This window comes from Coffea arabica, chromosome 10e, assembly GCF_036785885.1.
Source record: "Coffea arabica cultivar ET-39 chromosome 10e, Coffea Arabica ET-39 HiFi, whole genome shotgun sequence".
NCBI lineage: Eukaryota > Viridiplantae > Streptophyta > Magnoliopsida > Gentianales > Rubiaceae > Coffea > Coffea arabica.
Window position 1 is genome coordinate 40,465,794 of NC_092328.1, and position 9,658 is coordinate 40,475,451.

The 9,658-nt window shown below is 34.9% G+C and overlaps 1 long non-coding RNA gene across 1 annotated transcript; it reads left to right on the forward strand.

Annotated features, from left to right (window-relative positions):
• Positions 1-2,459: 2,459 nt before the first annotated feature.
• On the forward strand, positions 2,460-6,151 carry LOC140015543 (uncharacterized). Its single transcript, XR_011822197.1, has 3 exons — positions 2,460-2,849; positions 5,206-5,261; positions 5,986-6,151. It is a non-coding gene; the product is annotated as an uncharacterized lncRNA (long non-coding RNA).
• Positions 6,152-9,658: the final 3,507 nt, after the last annotated feature.

The window sequence follows — 9,658 nt, forward strand, 5'->3', positions numbered from 1 at the left end:
TGGCTTGATTGTTGTATTTTGTTGTATGAATTTTTTTTTAGTTGGGACGGTACGATTCTATTCCGCAGTTCGCAACGCGTGAAATGTTTAGGAGCCGTCGTTTGGCTATTTTAAATCGCTGCTATCTCTGAAGTTAATGTGGTTTTAGTGACGGTCTTCTTCGGAGGAATTGTTTTGTAATAGATTAGGTTATTCTTCGAAAGGTTTTGGGTTAGAATGCTTGCGTGAGTCCTGGCGAGAGCTGGGCAGACGGCCCGCCAACCCTTTGGTTCGCCTTAGGGGGAAGTGGGGTCGCCACAGGTGGTATCAGAGCTCTTATTGAGCTCAAACCGGGAAAAGGTTCTCGGACCATGGGGAAATGGCCTATTAAGTGTTGAGCTAACTACTATTGCTAAGGGAATTAGATATGTATGTTGGGTAGGAATCTCAAATATAGGTGATTCATGCTTGGGACTGGCCAGCTTTAGTTGTGAATCACCTAATTTTCAGATTCTTGTACCCGAGTACCAAATATTACATTTAATGGAGTATTGGCAATTGAAAAGAATTTAGTATATAGTATTATGGTGTGACTAGAAATCATGATTAAGTTTGGAAAAGTAGGATCGAAGGGACCAAGCCTGACTTTTGAAAGCTAAAAGGTGAAGAGCCAATAGTGAGACCTTGAAGATTAGTACCAATTCTGCTTTTGAGGTGAATTTGCCATGTGAGGTGAGTTCTCGATGACATTGTGGTTCCTTAAGTTTTATTGGAGGATTATTTGGGGCTAATGTTCAAAAAGGATAAAGATAACTAGTTGCTAGGTTACTAGAAAAGCCAACGTATGAAATGTTTGAGATCATTTAGAATACTTAAGAGCCACTGATGTACTTAAGTAATGATAATACTATTTGATTCGATATTAGACGTAGTAGATCTACAATTCACTAGGGAAATTTGATTAGTGTTATTAAGGGAATCCAGTGGGATTGTCCAGGACTAAACTAATGAAGGTTAAGTTGAATCTAAACTAAGGGTTAGGCTATTAGCTATGTGGTTATAATAATTTGTGTATTGTTGTATTGTTTCCTTTCATGCTTATAAAGATTGAAGTTTGAGTTATGTATGAAAATATTGAATGTATTCGTGAATTATCTAGCTTTTGAAGTTGTATGAATTTGGTATGCAATGTGACTTATATTGTGAGTATATAATTTGATGATTACGTGTTTAATTTTTGTAACGCTGTAATATTTATTAGTCCCGGGAATTAAATAATTACTAACCTGAGTGAATTTTGGTAACCAAAGTGGTGTATAGAACTATGAGATTAAAAAAAAAATGCAGAAAAAGTACCCCGATTTATTTCTTTAGAAAGTGTGAATTTTGAGGACAAAATTCATTGTAAGGAGGGGAGGATGTGAGAACCCTGAAAAATATATATAAGCCAGTGCATATTTCAATTTCATTTCTTTTATTCCTTAATAATTTCTAGCATTATTTTTACTTGTTTGCAATTAAGTACGTAAAAACAAGTTTATGTGAAAAATAATAAAATTTTCCTAAGTTATGAAATTTCTTGGTTTTGCTAGACTAAATTAATATCTTTAGAGTTAGATTAAATTTTTTTCGCCTTAGCATAAAATGTTAGAATACTTAAATTCCCTTATGCGAAATTAATGACACTTGAGTCGATAAACTTACTATCTTAAAACAAATTATTTAAATTCCAATGATTAATTCCAATTAGTTGCTAATGTTAAATGTTAATAGGAATTTCCGCGTTAAGATGAAAACCAATGAATTTTAGATAAACATGATACTAATATACTAAACATACTTAAGGCGTGAAAATTTCGATAATTATAGTCTTATCCTTCTTTGTTTTCACAATAAGTGCGTAAAAATAATTTTTATGTGCAAATTGTCACACTTGTATTAAATTATTATTTCGCTTGATTCTATATTACTAAATCGATAAATTTCGAGTTAGACTAACTCTATTTCTTGAGAATAAATAATTGGATATTCGGATAATTAATTTAATCGCTAAATAATGTTAGGAACTTTAATATTAAAGTGTAATCGATAAATATTCGATAAAAATGGTTTAAGTATACTAGTGTATAATTAGGCGTTCAAATCACACTTGGGGATAATTTTTGGTTTTAAGATTAGAATGGAGAATTTAAGTAGAGGTTAGGGAGCAAAGTGAAAAGACCAAAACGCCCTTACATTTCCATGCAAACCAAACGAAACTTCTGACCACAAGTCCAATCACCGCAGCTATTACCAATTCGATACGAAACCAATTCTTATACGCAATCCTTTCTCGTAAACCACGGCACCACAATACCATTTGCTCTATTTCACATTTCATATCACAAACACAAACCGCAATTCCAATTCTTTCTCTGCACAAACAAAACCGCAAACCATTTCTTTCTTAATACCAAGATACCGCCTTCACAAATCTCATTTCCTTCTCTGCACAACTCCACCGAAACCACTGCAATTCCTCTCCACAACCACACCTCACCTCTTCCTCTGCCTTAGACCGAGAGCATCCGAGAGAGAGGGCTACCTGGTGAACTACATCCGTGAGCTTGGGAGGGGGAAACGTGAGCTGCCAGAAATTTTTTTTTTTTGGTTCTGCCGTGAGCTGGAGTGAAACCAGGGAGAAGATTTTCAGGAAGCTTCACCATTCTGCATCTTCATCTCCGCCAACTCCAACCAACCGAACTCAAATCCACCAGCTACAACCAATCCCAGCCGCAACTTAGGAGCCAGGAACCACCGACTGCTCTTAAGCCGAGAGCAAGGAAGAAATTTCTGGAAATTTTCGTGTGAGAGATTAGCTGCTATCTAAGGTAATTTCTGGACTAATTAAGTTGATTGTGAGTTGAGCAAGCTACATCTGAGCTTGCATGTAAGGATTGTGCAGGCGGATGTTGAAATCAAACCATTAGAAAATTTCTGTTTTGGTTAAAAATTTCTGCCGAGGAGCTGGCTTGAAATTGTAGTTTTATTTCTGACTTCCTGCGACAATCTGAGTTTGATTAGGTGTTTAACTAATAAAAAACAAGAAGTTTAAGTTATCTAAGAACTTGCATGTGGATGATAGGCAGCCGGATGGGAGCTTTAAGAAATTAAGTTCGGTTATGTGCATGTTTTGGAGCTGCCGAGAGCTTAGCTTGATTATTGCAGCCTGTGTTGGTTCAATTTTGTTGTTTAAGCTTATAACCATAATTAGATAGTTAATTACAAGTTAATTAGGCTCTGCATGCAGCTAATTAGTTAGTTTAAACCAGAAAAATAAAATGAAAACAGAACATCTCTTCATGCATGTTCATCCGTGGCTTATGGGCAGATTTCTGGATTTTTGTTTTGGATGATTTTAGTTGCTGTTTGAATCTAGTTTTGAAGTGGAAATTTTTACTAGCTAGCTAAGTGTTTACATGCTGGATTTGAGTACCTAACACCATGTTCAAACCAAAGGAAAATTTGATCTAAAGTATACTAGTTGCTGGAAAATTTTGGAAGCCGCAAGGTTGAGCCAGAAATTTCAGTTTGTCCTTTGAAAATTTTATTGGTTTCTGGAAATTGATTTTATTTTTTCCCTTGGGATATAATGGTTTAGAAATACATAAGAGTTGTAAGTTTTAAGTTGTGTAAGTTGTTTAGCAATGAAATAATTGATAAATTGGAAGATGGAACCAGAAATGTTGGTATATACATCCTGGAATTTCTTATGTGATAGTCAAAGGTTGAGTTGGAATCTTAGCTTGGTTTGTAATTTTTCCTTGAATCATGATGGATGGAAATGCTTGGAATGTGTTGTTTTGGAGTTCTATAAGAAATGTATGAATGGTTGAATAAAAACATTTTGGTGTTAAAAGAGAAAAAGGAGTTTTTCACAAGTGAAAAATGAGATTTCAGATTTTCGGATTTCACTGACCAGTCTCAGTAAAATGCTTATATCTTGGTGTAGGAAAATCCGTTTAAGGTGCCGTCAGTGGCATTTGAAACTAGAATCATGGGCCTTTGTTCTGTAGAAATTTCATATTTTTCCTCCATGTGTACCGCTGTCCGTGACTCCTCAAAGTAGACTGTCCTGCTTGAATGTCCTGTTTCTTTATGAAACTGAATTCTTGACTTGGATCGAACATTTAGCTTATTTGTGGTTTGAATTCTTGATTGAATTGTGGTTGGAAGCGATTGATGTTGTCAAGGGCTAATGATTGATGAAGCCCTTGGCCATTTGAATGATTTTATACAAGTATTAAAGGGTGATGAAAGTTAATTTCTGGAATTGCTTGGAGGCCTTACATTCATTTTGATTTAGTTGAGACGTAATATGAGCTTGCCAAAACCAAGTGCTAATGATTGATGAAGCCTTGGTCATTTATTTTATTCTTGATCGGAAATGAATCTATTGAAACCTAGGGCTAATGATTGACGAAGCCCTAGTGACTTGCTATTGAAATGTGATTTTGATGTGTTGGCAAACCTGAGTTACAATGTGATTTCGAAGTGGAATCGAAATTGTGAAATTCATTTCGACCCTGTGAATTCGAGAATGTTTCAGGGGAATTACTTAAACATAGCTTGTGCTTGGCATTAAACGATAAAACTTAGTATCGTACTTTTAAGTAGAAACTCTTGCGTAAGGATTTTCTAAACTTTGCCGACTCGACGATTCCTTCTTAAGCTTAAATTAGCTTTAGTACTTTTCTTAGAAAATGATTTCATTTGTTTTAAAATCCTAGGTACTAGCTTACTTTTCTTTTCATTCCTTAAAAGCTGCCCCTGACTAGTTGTTTTGAGAAACTCGTTAAAAACGCGAGATTTCAATAGTTTTAAACAAAAGGCGTAGAAGACTTGTTCGGTAAGCAAACTTATTCAAGTAAAGCAGCTCTAGCTACATCTTTAGAAAGAAAAGTAATATAAGGAAACTATACGAAATATTTTATTACTTTTACCAGTTTTAATCCTTAGTGGATTATCGACTTATTTCAAGAAAATAATACTAGTTACCCTTCTATAAGGAAAAATATCTCAAGGAAAACTATAAGAAACATTTTCTCTACTTTTGTCAAGTCTCAACCTAAGTAGATTTTTGTAATTACTTTGAGGAAGTAAACTAGTAATATATTAGATAATCCTCTATACGAATAAGCTTAAAAATTGAATAGAGAACTTATAGTTTCAAAATTTGGTTTTTAGGATATTGCGAGGACGCGGAATTCGATTCCCGGCTTGACCTTTGAACTTCACTCTTGGTGAGTGTCCCTGCTTGTTCTATGCTTACCTGATTAATGCGCTTTCTTGGCTTGATATGTGACATTTGGAAATATGGTTTTGATCCATCGAAGTGAGCTATGTGTACTTTACCACATTAGCCGTTCGAGTGGTGACTTGCTTGAAATGTTTTCGTGAATATCCTGCTTGCACTATCTACATGCTGGACGCAACGTCGCTGGGTGAATCCCTCGACTAGTCTATAATAACCTCATGCTGGACGCAACATCGCTGGGTGAATCCCTCGACCAGTCTATACTAATCTCATGTCTATACTAATCTCATGCTGGACGCAACGTCGCTGGGTGAATCCCTCGACCAGTCTATACTAATCTCTTGCTGGACGCAACGTCGTTGAGGAAATCCCTCGACCAGTCCCAGGTATACTCGAGTACTACCGCTCTCATTTATTTTGTCGTGCGGGCCCGGAGCTGGGGTATGTTCGGTGGCCGGAGCTAAGAAAAATAAGAGTATTTACATGGACTTTAAGTAGTGAGAGTTGACGGAGGGTCGACTTCGGTAATTTCTGATCAAGCAAGGAGAATGGATCCTGAGAGCCCCTGTATCCTACCTTGTGCTGTTACACGTTTTCCTATTTGTTTACGTTAATTAAAATCGATACGTGATATTTGTTTTATTTGATTGCATGTTTTGGGGCACCACTGAGCTTTAGCTCACCCCACGTTTATTTGTTTTCCTTGACAGGTTCTGGAAATTGAAGGCTTTGAAACTTATCCATGTTTCGTTTTGGGATGTATTTGTATACTATGACTATTTGTGTGGGCTGTAGTGTGTTAAATTTGGATAATGTACTTTTTATTTTGGATTGCCACTTGAAGCTGGAAAATGTGTAAAACTTAATTTGGATGCTTGGCTTGATTGTTGTATTTTGTTGTATGAATTTTTTTTTAGTTGGGACGGTACGATTCTATTCCGCAGTTCGCAACGCGTGAAATGTTTAGGAGCCGTCGTTTGGCTATTTTAAATCGCTGCTATCTCTGAAGTTAATGTGGTTTTAGTGACGGTCTTCTTCGGAGGAATTGTTTTGTAATAGATTAGGTTATTCTTCGAAAGGTTTTGGGTTAGAATGCTTGCGTGAGTCCTGGCGAGAGCTGGGCAGACGGCCCGCCAACCCTTTGGTTCGCCTTAGGGGGAAGTGGGGTCGCCACACAGCTCCTTTTCTTTCTTTCTCTTAAGTCCCTTGCTTTTATTATTAGTGGTTGACAACAGATTGACACTTTCTGTCTGATCTTGTTTCAACCTTTTCTCTTCTTCTACATAGTGTGAGATGAGTTCATTTAGAGATCAAGTCTCTTTTTGACAGTTGTAACTCACCTTAAATTGACTAAATTGTGTAAGAAGAGATATTAAAATCAAATGCACTAGTAACTCTTCGGAGAGTTTCAATTTAAGTGCATTCAATTTTGAGACAAGATGAGACATCTCCATAATGTACTCTCTGATATTACCTTTACTATTATATTTCATCGAAACTAGGCGTGTCAAGAGCGTACTAATTTCAGTCTTTTCGTTCTTGACAAATCTTTTTTCAATGTCCTGAAGAAACTTTTTAGCGATTACCGTTGTTTCTGACATTGTTCCCCTGAATACTTGTGGAACGGCCTTTTTAATGATTATCAGACACAAGCGATTCGATCTCTCCTACCTTTCATTATTTCTCTTTTTATTAGAAGTACTCTGATCTGTAAGAGGTGGGGGAGAATCATCCCTTAATGCAAGGTCGAGATGCATTACCCCAAGTACTATCAAGAGATTTTCTTTCCAAGATTTGAAGTTTGTGCCATTCAGCATAGGAATATTATTGATGTTGGAAGTAATATTTGTAAGATCATTCGCAACTGAACAGAAAACATAATATAATTAAAACAAGCTCACATGAACCAAAATAATAATAAATTTAAATAAAGGTAACCCCATTTCAAGATACCGATGTTCCATTAATATTTTATTTTTGGACAAAAATATTAACTTCTAAGTGATAGATGCAGTAATAAATACTGATAATAATAACATGTCAAAAAATAAATTTTTCTTTGAGCCAATTTATAAATCATATGTAAAAAATTTAAATAATTATCACGTATTTATTACCACAAGTGCACATGTAATTTTATTAAATATTGACCTTCCTTTGGGCCAATCAATATTCATAAAATTACAAGTACCCAACTAGTTATATTTTAAAATAAATTAATTTTCACAATAGAGGTCACTTTGGTGGCATATTGTTTCAATTAATTTATTCCAAAATATATATAATTATACCAATATTCAAATTTAAAATTATACAAATTAAACAAAAATTTTGATCAAAGTTAACTTTGGTCAACTCTAGTCAAAACGTGGTCAAACACGGTTAAACCAATCAATTGGATCAAGACTTATTGAACTAAAAGTCCATATCCATAATTTGACCCAAATTTATCACACAAGCCCAAATTTTTCTTGAAGTCCATAATGTCTTATAAAACTATATATTTAGTTGGCCTAACATATGGACTTTATAGGACTTAAATGTCATATTTAACTTTATTAGGGTTCACTTAAATTAAAGAAACCCTAATTTTTTTTAACATATTAATATATGCATATTTATTCTTGAACATGAAAGCAAGTCATAAAAACCATATAAACAAGTTGTTTAATATGGAATCCACGGTAAACCACATAATCCATAGGTCCTTATGTAATCATAAATGGTCCCGTTACTGTAAACATTCATTATTCATAGGATATCAATAAATAATGAATAAAACAACGAAACTTGAATCACGGTTGTTACTGTTTAAGAACCATGGACTATCTTGGCTTTATATTATTCGGCAAGTACGACAAAAGCATGAAAATGACACGAAACCTAGATTCATATGGTTAACAATTGACCATTATAATAGCATAAGAAAGTAATGGATCGGCTTGACTAAGGTGGGACCCACTGAATTCCATGTAATCAAAACTATGAATCAATGGCATGAATAACATCATAGCAATCAATCTGAACATAACGACAAAACCATATCATGACATTCATCATGTGGCCAATCCATGCATTTATAGTCAAAATTCAAGACAGCCTCGATTACCAAGATTTTTTTTTTTATTTAATGGCCTATATGCATATATATCAAAAAACGAATTCACGAGACAAAAAATATATGTATGTTTATACATAAATTACTAAATCCAAATTATTTCTCAATAATCAACCATATGAGCTCTAATACCACTTGTTAGGGTGGTTATTTAAATTTAATTTTTGGTGAAAATCATCACCTAGTAAACCCAAAATCTATATGGCGATTATTAAGAAATAAATTAACGATAAAAACTGCGGAAGTGTACCTGGATTCATATTGATAAATTGATGTTTGAATTTCCAAAGATATTGGGGTAGCCTTCCAAGTCAACACGTATTTGTCAAATCTTGATAGAGCCCTTTAGTATCTCTCTGGTATCTTTCCTGACGATGGGATATCAGGGAAGAGCTGTTTTTGTGGTACTAGAAAATACGACAAATATAATGATTCGTGTAACCTGGGGACCATAACCCTATTTATAGGTAACATTTCTATTAACCTTTGGATCCCTATTTCAGCTCATCATAGAAATAGGAGCCCTTAAGTCTCTACACATTAAAGGTCCATATCCTATTAAATACATTAATTCCAAACCATATTTGATCACTTTAATTGTACTTAACCTTATTTGACAGTTTGCATTACATAATTATTCACATATAAATCCAACGTTGGATCAAGGATCCAACAATATTATCTTTCAAATCATCTAAATATCTAAAAACTAATTGGTTATCCATCTCCATAACATTATTCCTAGATAATAATCGCAGAAATTCGGGGTTTTACTCAAGTATTAATCTGGTACCTTGTACACAACGTTGAAACTGTGAGAAAAGGTGTTATTCATAGTCAGGTTGAAAGAAACGCACCATTAGCAACTGCTTCATCTTTGTCCATGATCGAACAGGTTGCTTTCCTTGTCGTCTCAGCATTAGTTGAAGTTGCTCATAACAAGAGGAAACATATCTCTTAAGCCTGTAGACCAATAGCTTCACCTACTTCTTCTCCGAGATGTTCATGTAGTTGAAGAAGCGCTCAACCTCTACCAGCCAATCTAGGAAATCTTAGATCCCGAGATTTCTATTGAATGCTTGGACATCCACCTTTAGTTTAAATTGTTCAGCATAGTTCTGGTGACCTCTATGGTTAGGGGTTTTCTATGTTGGTATTGTCATCTAAAGACCTATCCTCATAGTTCAGATTCCTACGAAGGAAACCCAACTCATGTTGATTTTGGTGTCGATCTTAAGCAATCCTCTCGATTCAATCACCACCAT